General features: G+C 48.5%; 1 protein-coding gene and 1 long non-coding RNA gene across 3 annotated transcripts in view; one reads left to right on the top strand and one right to left on the bottom strand.

The window, feature by feature from the left end:
• The window catches only part of NR4A3 (nuclear receptor subfamily 4 group A member 3), a 43,869-nt gene extending 39,278 nt beyond the window's left edge, over window positions 1–4,591 (bottom strand). Inside the window, exons 1-2 of one of the 2 annotated variants that reach the window (XM_055427141.2) lie at window positions 4,112–4,591; window positions 681–964 (exon numbers count right to left, since the gene is read on the bottom strand). The gene's annotated coding sequence lies outside the window, so the exon portion shown is untranslated. The remainder of the gene's footprint in view (window positions 1–680; window positions 965–4,111) is intronic. The other variant, XM_055427140.2, reaches the window with a different exon arrangement.
• Window positions 4,592–6,507: 1,916 nt separating this feature from the next.
• Window positions 6,508–13,233, top strand: part of LOC129556862 (uncharacterized) — a 622,407-nt gene continuing 615,681 nt past the window's right edge. The window contains exon 1 of the long non-coding RNA XR_016037858.1: window positions 6,508–6,692. This is a non-coding gene — a long non-coding RNA (uncharacterized LOC129556862). The remainder of the gene's footprint in view (window positions 6,693–13,233) is intronic.

Below are 13,233 nucleotides of genomic sequence, written 5' to 3'. Positions count from 1 at the left end.
GTCCTCTGTCCATGGCATTTCCCAGGCAAGAATAGTGGAATGGGTCGCCATTTCTTCTTCCAGGGGGTCCTCCCAATCCAGGGATAGAACCATGCCTGCTGCATTGGCAGGTGGATTCTTAACCACTGAGCCACCAGGGGAGTCCTTTACCAAATGCAAAAAGAGGTGCTACAAGCTAAACCTGCAATCCTTTATTTTGCCCAACTCAAATTTACTCCTTGGTTTTCAGCTCAAATGCTTTCCCTCTTTCCCTCTGAGCTTCAATAATCCAAATGTCTGCACTCAAATGATTTGGGTTTTATACAAACAAAAATGCTTCGTATTATTTGAAATGATCCCATAACTCTTAAATGCCTTAGCATTAAAAGGAAAGCAAAAATGAAGACACTAAAATGTATAAAAAGATCCCAATCTATTGGTGTATTTGCATTTTTCTTAGGAAAAAATATCTTGGAGAAATGCAACGCTTAATTTAATCTGGCTGCTCCACTAGGTAGCAACAGCGTGTGGTATCCAGAGGAGCTTCGTGCAAAGAAGCCACCTGTGCCGTGAAATTCGCGGCCAGCATTCACTCACTGTCCTGGCGCTGGACAAGTCCACCAGCCTGCTTGTGGGTGTGTGGCTCCTCCACCCACATCTCCCAGCCCGGAAAGAATAAGGGGTCGTGCCTTCAGACCTACCTGGAGGATATCTTGCGCGCTGAATGGTGGGGCTGGGGGTCTCTCCAGCGGAGGCTGAGAGTGGAGGAGGCGGGGACGTCCGGCTGGGTGAAGTGGCTGCGGTGCTGCCCGGCTTCGCTGAGGGTCCAGTCTCAGCGATGGGGCTTGCCGGGCGGAGCTCTTCCCCAGTAGGCTCTGATGGGACGGGGGGCGGGCACCAGGAGAAAGGATAAAGGTCACAGTGAGACTATGCCTGGTCACCGAGGCCTGGACTGAGCGTACGGGGTTGGGGGTGGTAGGTTTCTCTAGAAATGACAAAGAATTGAAAGGCTAAGAAAGCAGTGTTTAAGGTGACCGGAGTCCCTGGATAAAAGGCAACACAGCGCCGTGGGTGAGCCGAAGAAAGGTTATCCGCGCTCACGGCGGTTTTGTGGTTCCCGAACCAAGGCTAGAAAACGCGCAACCAGTTGTTGCCCAGAAATTAATCTGCCTGACCCCCCAACTGGTTCCGAGCTAGCGATGTCAGGAAAACCGAAGAATGGGAACACTTGAGGAAAGAGTTCCGCCAGAATCGGAGTCTGTGAGTGTGCAGGAGCGGAAAATATTCACCCGCCCCCACCCCTCAGATACAAATTTTACACGTTGCGTAGGAAATTCACAGGGTCCGGAACGAATGCATGAATGCCCCGAGGAATTAAGAAAGTCTGCGCTTTTCATTCTAAATGCTAATGGAGCTTCGCTTCTATTAGCGGCGAGTTTCGGGGTCCAGGGGTCAAGCAAACAAAAGGGCGCAGTGGAAATAGGCCGGCGCTGGAAGCGCGGCACAAGGCGGTTGGGGTTTGCCGCTGCTGGTGCCAGCGGAGGGAGGCGCCCCTTCACCCACGGGAGGTATCACAGAGAGTGGGCGACTTCGAGGCTCGGAGCCATACGGCGATCCGGAGGGGGCACAACCCGGAGGGGGCACTCTCTGGAGGGCGCCGAGAGCGGCTCTGGGGCAAGTGTCTCTGCGCAAAGCCTTAGCGAAACTTTGTACCTGGAAGCGCATTTCGGCGGGCCTCGGGAAAGGATCCCACGGCCCCAGTTCAGTTCAGTTCAGTCGCTCAGCCGTGTCCGACTCTCCGGCCTATAGCGCCCCCTTTGCCCGGACCCACTCACAGCTATAAGAATGGGAACCGGCACCCGAAAAAAACCCCGCCAAAATCCCAAAAACCTCGGGCGTGCGCGGACCGCGAGTGTCGAGTAAGTTTCGTCTCCCGCCGCCCCTGCGCCCGCGGCTTGCCTGAAAGGAGAGGGGTCGGAGCCCCCAGATCCCGGAAGCCCTTGACGGCCAGGAAGTGGGGGATTCCCTTGCCACCCCCACCCCCAGCTCCAGCTGATACTACAGAAAGCTTGCGCTCGCCCTAGCGCAGGATCTTCCCACGGCTTTAACATGCGCTCCCCGTCCCTCTGCATCTTCAATGGGAGTCTCCAGCAACCTCCCACCACCTCCTCCAGGTGCCCACGTTCCCGCCCTTCTTTGGGGTCTTTCAAGCGGAGTCGTTCTCCAAGGATCGACCTCTGGCTAGGGTGGGTGAGGGAAGCGTCTCCCCAAGGAAGAGGAGGCTTCCCTCGCCAGCCCAGCGTTCGCGGGGGTGGGGTGGGGAAGCCACACCGCACCTCCTACAGCCGAGCCTAGTGCCCCTGGACTCTCTCCGCGCCCCCCTCTCCCCCCGCCCCGAAATGACTGGTTACCTAGGCAAAGCCTCCGCTCCTGGAAACACGTTGCTCCGCTCCCGCTCGCGGCAGCCGCGGCCGGGAACACGGAGCCTCGGGGTTGTAAATTAGGAAGAAATAACTACCTCTGTCAAAGCCCTTTTCTTTCTCGTAGGCAGACGAAAGGAACACCCCCGTGTTCCCCTCCCCGTGGTGGAGTGTGTGAAGGAAACCGTGAAACGCACCATTGTGACCCGGGCTCCTCCACGGAGTTTCCAACCCTGGGTAGCGGGGGCGGAGGTGGGGCGGGGGCAGGAGGAGTGGAGGAGAGATCGACAGAAAGGGAAAGACAGAGATTCTCAGAAAGACCGAGGGAGAGGAGGCAAACCGCGGGGGAAGAGTTTCTGCGAGCGCAGTGTCCGAGGGAAGGGGGTAGGGTGGGGTGGATGCGGGGGTTGGGAGCGGGTGTGAAGACTGCTATGGCCCAAGAGGTTTTTGATAGTCACATTATGAGCATCTTGTTAAGAGAACTCGAATAAACTCAGACTTCATTGACTGTGCTCAGAAGCCACGTTGGGCAGCTTTTCCCTTACCCAATTCAGTTCTGTAAAATATCCGTCGTGGGAAAAGAAGATTCAGGATCGGGTCCGCGATGAAATGACTGAACGGCGCTCTGTACCTCTCTCCCGGCACTCTAGGGCTCTGGGATAATAGCCTGAGATTTCTGATTACCAAACTCCTTGCAGCTCTTCCCTTTAGACAGTCCGTGGGCACAACAGATAAATGACAATCTCCAAGAACGTTCTTTAGAATCAAGGGACAAATGCCTTCTCCCTCACGATTGCCCCAAGCTTCCAACAGGTTTGAGAGGTGCCCTTGGAAGTCAGTCTCTGCAGGCTGCACTCGCTTGACCGTTCTCCTCTTACCACGGAGAACTTTCATTTCTATCAAGAGTAAAACACTCCGAGGAACTTCTCCAAAAGCGCGAATTCTATCAGTTAAAACATGCCTTACCCATACCGAGTCAAGGCTCAGAGGAGGGGGGGACATCGTCCCCACGCATGTTGGGGCACGGGGGTCGGCAATTACACCCGACTACCTACGAAGGGAAAAGTGTACACGAGCAAGTCGGCGACGCCAGGCAGACGTGCCTGGTGGAGCCCCAGGCTCATTTCAATACAATAAGCCACATTCCTACAATTACGCCCTCTTTCCTGAGATCCTCCGAACCCGGCTGCAAACTCCGGCCAGGTCCCCTTCCCTCCCAAGCTTCCTCCCAATCAACCATCTCGGAGTCACCATTAGGCAGATTAACTTGGACCCACCGGAGCCCCTATTTCCAATCCTAGTTAAAAGGCAGGAAAATTACTGCCGTTCATCACAGGAGCAGCAACTCCCTGCCGCTGCTGCCGCCGCCGCCGCCTAGAGCATCATTACCATGACAACTAGAGCCGAAATACCCTGAATTACATCGCTGGAGCTGCTACTGCACAAATCCCGGTCCTCGTCTTTGTTAGAGGCTTTTCGCCTCTTTGGGTAAGGAGAGGAATCCCACAAGCTCCAGAGATCCCCGCAGGCCCGCTACCGGGAGGGAAAACTTTCAGATCAGAACCGGGCGATTCCGCGAGCAAAGCCGGAGCAAGGAGGCCGGGGCGGGGGGGAACCCCAACTCAAAAAGTTGTCAATTTCAGAAGCTGAGCTTCCCAGCGCGCCAACTTTTTAACAAGTCCCCCTATTAACTGAGCGAATCTCATACGTACTTGAATGCTGTGGCGGTTCCGTCTTTAGTGCGAGTTTCTAGAAAGCTGCCCCGAAATCTGCACTGGAGGGGAGTCAATGTTGCTGTCCCGGAAGGGCTGCGGTGTACAAGTCCAGCGGCTCCCAGAGGCAGTTAGCTGCTGGCAGGGGATGCTGCGATCCCGACTCATGGGAGAGCGCCGCCGAGGGGTTCCGCGGGCGTCCGGTCTCCGGCCGTGACCAGGGGATAGGATGCCGCTTCTGTTCCCACCTCCACGGCCACCGCCGGCGCTGTCAGCGTTGCAAAGTGAGCCCGGGAGGGGAGTCCGACTGCGGTGCTGCGCTGCACCCGCGAGGGCGCAGGGCGAGAGGGGTGTGAGCGCGCGGGAGAGAGTAGAGTGTGTATGAGGAGCGTGTGTGCGCGCGTGTGTCTGTGTGTGCGAGTGAGGGAGCGGGTGTGAGCTTGTCTGTGTGTGGGGAGCGGAGGAGGAGCAGGAGCTGGAGGGGTGGGGGGCGGGAGGCAGGAGACTCCGCTCTCCCGGCTGCGCGTTCGCTCGCTCTCTCGGCACGTCATTTATGCCACAGGAGCCCTAGCGCCCTCTCCATAGAGTGCCTGGAATGCGAGACGTCAATGTGACGCCATGGGACGCTACGTCACCCTCCTCCTCCCTCCTCTAGCCCAGCCGGTTCCGCGTGCGAGGGAGGGTGTGTGTGTGTGTGTGTGTATGTGCGAGCACGCGCGCGCGCGTTCCCCGGCCATTCGCAGGGCAGCACAATGGAAACTGTGCGGCGCAGCCAGTCCTGGCGCGGGGACCTTTCGGACTAGTGCTGCCAACCCCTTTGCAACCGCGCGGCTCGCCCGGTCGCGAGTCGGTAAGAGGGTGCAGCGGCCCGCCCGCAGGTCAGGCGGGACCGCCCAGCTGTCAGGCTCGGGTGGAGTAGAGTTGGAGGAGTGCTACTGGCACGCCTCCGAGGCTGCCCCGGGGCAGGGAGCCAGGGCGAGGGGGTAAGAGAGAGGACAGCTCTTCCGAAAGGGAAGGCTCCGCCAAACAGCTTCTCTGAGTGACCTGGCAGCCAGTGCAGGAGTCAGGCACCAGTCCGAAGACTCCCTGAGGTGCAGTTGCGCTTTCCCCAAGCAACAGCCTAAAGCTGTTTACGTCTCTCATCTCTCTGGCCCTCGGTGACTAGGCTTAATCCCTCTCCTCCTCCGGTCATTTGCTGGGTGTGTGTTTTTGCACAGGAATACCGATGGCTCTGGGAAGATAAGGTTTTCTTTCTTTACACTTAAGGTGTGAATTTCCTAACTGGACTTTATAACCCAATTTAGTGCACATCCACCATCCGCTCGCGCTGTAGCAGCAACTACTTAATATGTGTAAAACAAACACACACGTGTTGAACAGCTGAGCGGGTCTGACTGTTGCAAATCATCCCCTCCCGTCAGAAAGGGTAACTCTCAGCTTGCGCTTTCACTTTTTGATGGTTGTAGATGGGCCTCCCCTCCACCTCCCAAATTAAACATTTCGAAATCAATCAACAGGATTCATTAGTCAGTCCTTCCTTGGGGGATTTGTTCTGGTCTCCCGAGACGCGTTTGTTATGAAATGGTGAGCTGTAAGCCTGGGAGATTCTGTTACGGAGAGCAGTTTCTTCCTGGAAGTGATGAATTTAAGTGTGAATTTCTTGCTGAAAACAATAACAAAATTTTATCAGCGTTAAAGTCTCCTAGCTCCATAAGTTGCAGCTGGATGAAAGCAACCACTTTTAGAAATGAATTATTGAGGAGGAGAAAATATTTGAGTGAAACTATGCAGACAGACATGATCCCCATGTGGTCCGCTTGAATCAGACGTGACATTTATGTTTCTGACCTGTCACAATCTTTGCGTGTGTGTTGGGGGAGGGGTGGGGCGGAACACACAATTCAGAATCGAAGGTTCGAGCTAGCACAAGAAACTTGAAAACAAAAGTAAAGTTATATATATGATCTGGGTATATTTCTTCGCCTCCACTTCCATTTCAGACAGGTTGGTGTGCAGAAGACCTGGAAGGGTGCTACGAAAGTTGACCTAGAGGACAGGAACAGAGTCTGCACTGCCACAGGTTCCAATCCAGTCTCGGAAGGAAGGAGGGCGCTGCTACATTGCATCCATTCAAAGACTGGCGGGTGGTGGGGGGAGCAGGACCTGGAGCCGCGCAGCACTGACGCACGCGAGGCGCGTGATTGACGCAGGCGATGTTACTAAATTCGGCGGTTGGCCCGGCCCCGCCGCCGGCGCGCGCCGCAGATAGCGGAGTAGGTTCCCCTCGGTCACCCCCGCCCCTTCTCCATTCAGCGCAGCGCCCGGGCGGGGAGGGCGGGGCGGGGCGGGGCCGGGTGCGCGCGGGGCGGGGCGGGGTGCGCGCGGCCGCGCCGGGATCCGGCCGCACCAAATATAGTTGGACCTGGCTATTTTTAGCCGGGCCTCGGGCGCGAGCGCGCCGCGTGAGGGGGCGCCCTGACCCCGCGGGGAGTGCGGAGGGGGCGGGGGCGCCATCTTGGACTCGGCTCGACCCCGTCTGGTGACCGGCGACGCTGGGCCAGGCTTGGCGCAGGGGGTCGGGGTGAGTGGGTGTGAGCTGTGGGAGAGAGTGGGGCGCGCGGGTTGTGACGGGAGCGGAGGGCGAGTCAGGGCGCGGAGACCGCCATGAGGGGTGACTCGAGGGAGGGCCCGGGGCGCGCGGCCCGCGGGGCGTGCTCGGCTGTCGGCCGGTGATCCCCGTCCGTCACGGGCCCGGCCTTCCTGCCACCCGGCGTCCTCGCCAGCCCAGAGTCGCGTGGGGGCGGAGCCACCCGCGGCCACCACTTCCTGAGAGCCGGGGATACCCCTCCCGGACGTCACGGAGGAGCCGAGGCGGCGGTGGCGGCCCGGGGCTCATCCTGCACTTGCATCACGGGTGCAGCAGCAGCTGCTCGGCTCCTTTGTGGCTTTTTCCCCAGTTGAGTAACTGCTTTGTTAACTGAAAATACCATGACGGGCCAGTGTGATCACCAGCTCCAGACCTCAAAGAAAGTGAAGCTGTCAGGCAAAAAGAGGGAGACTCCCCTAGCCGGCTGCGATGGTATCTGGTGGGTGGGTGTGTAGAGAAGCACTTGACAGTTTCCACGTATTACCTCTTGCCTAACTTTTCACCCCAGGAAGGTTTAAAAATACTTTTATTTCCATGCTGTAAAAATTTCATGTGTTTGGCACCCCACCCGTTCCCCCTTCCCTTTGAAATCGCGTGCAGGACTGGAATCACTCAAAAGGACAACTGTTAGGTACAGTTTTTAGGAAATAAGACATCTTTCAGTGAATTTGTTGAGTAAACTACGTTTTGTAAATGTTAATATGTAAAACTTGTTAGTTAAGTTTGTTCATATGACTTGGATTTCCTCCGTGACAGTTTCGATATTCTTATTTATCTTAAATTAAAAAAAAAAATCCATCCCTAGCTGAATGTCTCCATGACATTTTTCTCTGACATGTTGAGTGGATGTGACTTTCTGGACGCTTCCCTTGGTTATGTTCTCTCCTGGCCCCCTTCCCCCCTCTCCTGCCTTTTACATCCTTTTTTTCCCCTGAGTATCTGGTCACCAATCTTTGTTCCTTGACTGCTTTGAGGCTGAGGCCTGTTGTCTGATTTCTCTGAACCAATCAGCTGTCTTAGTGCTCCTCTGGGTAGGAAGCTGAACTGACTGTTGGAGAGGTTCCAGTGGTCACTGATAAGTGGCAACATTTTTGCACTCAAATGGAAAGTCATGGAAGCAGAGACTAGGCTTTCTTACAAACTGGGACACCACCCCCTGCTTAAACCTAGGGCCCTAATCATATGCACTTCTTCAGATGACCTCAAACCAAGTGAATCTTTTAAGTCTTCTTTTTCAAATATCTGTTCCATACTGTTTCAAAAGTCTGATTTACTAAAAATCAGGCATAATTTTCTGTAAGGCTTATGTAACTTGACCATTTCGGTATACCTTTTCGATGACTTTTTATTAAATAAAACGGTATTTTATAATTAAATCTCTTCTTTTGGTAAATCCAATAGAATAAGACTATCTTAATTTGTGAAATGTTGAAAATTTAACTTGGTTTTGTCCTTTTTCTAGAAGAGGGACATTCATGTGTGGCCCAGTTTACACCCAAAGCAAAGAAAGTGGTTAGTTTCTGCTTTCATGATACTTGTGGCAGCCAATCTGTTAAAAAACTCTATGAAGTAACTATTACACATTCACTGGATAATTATGTTTTGTTTGTTTTGATTATGTGGTTGTAGTCTGCAAGAATGAAAGTGCTCTTTCTCTTGGAAAATAAAATATGAAATTTGAGGGAAATTTATTGTGTATGATATAAAGCAAATTCTTTAACAAAATAGGATTTAAAAATTGCTTTAAGTGCTCTTCTGATTAAGCACTGATACGTACATCTTGTTGATTTTGCTAGTATGTAAAGATGATAAGGAGTCTTATTGATAAAAAACTTGAGTGAGTTAAAGTGAAATAAAAATTCCAAGCCAGAATTTGTTACTAAGGTGAAGATAGGAGGGAAAATTAGGAGACTTGTTCGTAAGTCCATGTTTTCCTGAATCACTATAGAAGTTCTCTACTACATTCAAGATATATATATAAAATGTGGTAGCTTGGCATAACATTGACTTACCACTTAAATTACTCAGCTTATGAACATGGGACAATTGTATTCTATTTGACCTGCTTGCATACTCTCCCTTCTCTGTCAATTCTATTATTGCCAAATTATTCTTCCTCAAGTATAGCTTCTGTTATATCACTTTTTTTTAAAGTTTACGCTAAATAACACCATAGGTTTAATCCGTTCCGTTCCGTCGCTCAGTCGTGTCCGACTCTATGCGACCCCGTGGACTGTAGCCCACCAGGCTTCTCCGTCCATGGGATTCTCCAGGCAAGAATACTGGAGTGGGTTACCGTTTCCTTCTCCAGGGGATCTTCCCGACCCAGGACTCAAACCCGGGTCTCCCGGATTGGAGGCAGACGCTTTAACCTCTGAGCCACCAGGGAAGCCCATAGGTTTAATAGTCTCTTCCAAACATTTGAAATATAGGCCTTTGTTTTATCACCCTTGGGTTCAAAAGTCTTCAGCAGCTGGGTATTGTCTCCAAAATAAAACCCCAAAGCCTGCACACCTTGGTTTCTTTATTTCCGTGTAATTTTCCTGTCCTAGTCAAACTGATATCCTCTCTGTGCTTCAGACATCCTTTTACCCTGCCACATTTGTTCACAGTTTTCTTTTTTATGGAGTTCTCTTCTTCCTCTTCGTCTCTGCTTATTGATATCTTACCCTTCCTCTAAAACTAGCTCAAGAAGTGAATTCTGATTGTGTTTTAGTCTTTCATAAAGTTCTTATTTCACTGCTTTCTTTTTGAACTCTTGTGTGCATTGCTTATTCCCCTGTCAAACTGTAAGCTTCAAAAGCATGCCTCATATATCTTTTGAAATTCCTGTGGCTCCTAAGTCTAACAGAGATAGTAAGTACCCATAAAATATTTCCCCATCTAAATTTAAATACGAATAGAGAACAGCTATAAGTAACCAATTATATGGATTAGGATATTCTTGGAATGAAAGGACAAATTGATATCATACATTAGTTATTTTCTTTAACTTTTAACACTTTTGATTGAATATACCTTGTCAAGATGCCCACCACAAGGCCAGACAGCTGCATGGTGATACTAGGAAATTGCAGCTTGACTTGTGTTATATCTGTGTAGGAAGATTTGCTTTGATTTTTTTTCCTGACAGACTTTTGGTTTGACTCTTCTACCATTTTCCCCTCTATTTGTACTTTCTCTTGTGCTGCTTCCTCTCAATGAAAAATGGGCTGCTGTAGGCGAGGAAATGTTATTATCAACTTCTTTTGGGAAAATTTCTTAAGGTTCAGGAAACAGAACCATGGCACCTGTGTATAGCCAGTTAAACATAAAAATTCTTGAATTTCTCATCTTTTCTAAAATATATGTAAGTAGATTTGTATGACACTTCATATATGTAGAAGTAAGCTAGGCAAAGAGATTTTGGAATTTTGGTTTCTTAGAAGTTTTAGAAAGAGACTCATGGGAATTCTAATATTAATATTTAACAAGGAAAAAGTAAATAATAAATCAGCATAGACTTTCAGTTATGGAAAATTTCAGAAGAGTAAAAGCCAGAGATGGAACGATTTAATAGTGTAAGTGCTAATATTATTTTTTAATCTCATTAAATAATATTTTCCTCAGTGAGTGAGTGAAAGTTGCTCAGTCATGTCCAACTTTTTGTGATCCCATGGACTGTAGCCTGCCACATTTCTCTGTCCATGGAATTCTCTAGGTGAGAATTCTGGAGTGGGTAGCCATTCTCTTCTCCAAGGGATCTTCCCAACCCTGGGATTGAACCCAGGTCTCCCCCTTTGCTGGCGGATTCTTTACCGTCTGAGCCACCAAGGAAACCCCATTAGTAAATAGTCTGTTTGAAAAGATAGTTTATTTCTTAGTCATGTTTTTCACCAGTTGCTGGTAAACTTTGGAAGCCCACAGTAATTTGGAGGAGAACAGTTATTACTCATGTCTGATAAATAAATTCAGGATATTATTTAGGGCTATGAAATAAGATCTGCATTTTATCTTGGGTTGATGGATGAAGTATCTCCCCACATGTAACTACATAGCCCTTTACTATCACCCAGTTCTGGGAAAAAAAAAAAAGATTGCCTCACATGTACAGGGTCAGTCCTTCAGCATGTTCACCAAGAGTGGGATGCTGTATTTTACAGAGAGCACTAGATTGCTTCTCAGAGGCATGGGACTGGTTTTGCTGCCATGAAACTGCCCAGCCTTGCAGAAGTTAAGTAATCTTTTGGGGGACCTAAGTATCATCATCTGTAAAATAATAATGTTGGGCTTACCATGTGATCTGTAAGGATCTTTCAGTTTCTGAGGTTGAATGCTTGTGTCAGTTCTGACCTGGCCTCTCGTCACTACCAGATTGCTATAGTCAGGTGGCTCAGAACTCTTTTGTTTACTATACAAATAGTAGTAGTAGTAGTATTAGTAATATCATGCTTAACGTTTTTGCCCTATGTGGTAAATAACTGAAGCCATTGAGTGAGATCTTGGTGACCTGAGAGAGTTAATGGACTGCCAGCTTCACGGCGTTGTTTTGTCCATAAAGTGAAAACAAGCAGAAACCTGGATAGTCCAAAAGTCATTTTATATTTAGCTTTGGAATTTGTTTTTGTTCATTCATTTGAATATGGATGAATCACAAACTGACTTCATACAAATTAATAAACTTTCATTGGAATAGACACTGTTGTTTGCTCCTCCTGTTCCTTTCTGATTCTTACTGCATGCTAAGCATAAATCCCATGCGACGAGTTGACTCACTGGAAGACTGATGCTGGGAAGGATTGGGGGCAGGAGGAGAAGGGGACGACAGAGAATGAGAAGGCTGGATGGCATCACCGACTTGATGGACATGAGTTTGAGTGAACTCTGGGAATTGGTGATGGACAGGGAGGCCTGGCGTGCTGTGATTCATGGGGTCGCAAAGAGTCGGACACGACTGATCGACTGAACTGAACTGAACTGAAGCATAAATCATTTCTTCTTAAATGTAGCAGCTAAGATGAAACTGTCCTTTGCTTTTTCCTAGAGAAGGACTGGTGATGGTGGGCTTGTAAGTCTTTACATTTCCTTTTAGAGTGTAAATTGATAAAGTGAAATATTGAGAAAGCAGGTCAACAGTAAAGTACCATGTAGGTGTTAAGTTGGAAAAATGTTAACAAATCAGGCAGGAAGAATTCAATAAATTCTGTTTGCAGACTTGTTAGATTTGCAGCTGGATACATTTTAATGGATAAATACACGCACATATGCTAAGTCGTTTCAGTCATGTCCGACTTTGTGTGACCCCATGGACAGCAGCCTACCAGGCTCCTCTCTTCATGGGATTTGCTAGGCAAGAATACTGGAGTGGGTTGCCATTTCCTTCTCTCTTATGGATAAATAAGAGCTGACTTTATAGGCATTGGGAAATAGCCAAATTTTAACGCATTGCCAGTTTATGTATTATCTGAGTTAGGTTTGAATGGTAAAAACATGGTTTGTCCATTAATTTTAAATGCCTCTTCTACATATTTAGGTATCTGATTTACTACTTGGATCATGTAATTAGTAACTGATTTTAATTTTTACCATAATACATTTTTCATTATTTGCTCCTCATGTTTATAGTTCACTACTGGAAAAATTCTTCCCTGACATCTGTTCTGAATTAGTTCCCTTTTTATGTTTTCTTGTTTTATCAGTTGTAGTGTTGAGAATATGAAGCCATTTTTAAGTTTGGTAAAATTCCTCATTATTTATAATTTCTGAATATGATTGTCTTATTTAAATTCACATGTTGTCATTGATTTCACTGTTTTAAAAAACAATAGGATAACCTGTGTACATTTTGAAATGTTTACCATAGTTTCGTAGCACTTTATAGTTGTCAGTTAACTTTTAGCGACTTTCATATTTAAACTTTTAAGCTTCTGTTTATCTCAAAAATCTTTTAAAATGCCATTTTGTTTAAATTATTTTGGACATATTTATTTGGGGGGGATGAATTTATTGAGCCCGTGGAGAAGTTCTTGGCACAGAGTAGGTGTTCTGTAAACATTTGATGAATGAATGAAAGCAGTTTTCAAGAAACTTTATTCAAAATACTTTTTCCTTTATTGTAACCAGCCTTTTGAACTTATTTACTTTTCTCAGAGGGTTTCACTCTGGTTCAGCGTGTGAGCAGCAGAGAAAGCCTGCTATTCATCACTGTGCTGCTGCGTCTGCACTGCCCTTCTGTCCATTGCAGCTGCCCACCTGAGGGCAGCACCCCTGAGTCACAGCACTCTGTGTGACATCTGTGTTTGAACTAAAAAATTCAAGTATCCTATGGAATTATATCACATTTGATCCTGAACCGTTTCAAGAGTTAACCTCTGGCTTATCTCATTATCTTGATGTGGCACTTTTGCTCTGATCTTTCACACGGTGGTACTCTTCCCTCTTTTCTTTAGTGTCTCTGCCTTGGTTTATATAACCTGTTCGTTGGTAAGTTCTTCTC

The sequence above is a fragment of the Moschus berezovskii genome, chromosome 7, assembly GCF_049115385.1.
Source record: "Moschus berezovskii isolate FMDL1 chromosome 7, NW_MosBer_1.0, whole genome shotgun sequence".
In the NCBI taxonomy this organism is placed as follows: Eukaryota; Metazoa; Chordata; class Mammalia; order Artiodactyla; family Moschidae; genus Moschus; species Moschus berezovskii.
This window is presented reverse-complemented; position numbering and strand designations above follow the sequence as displayed.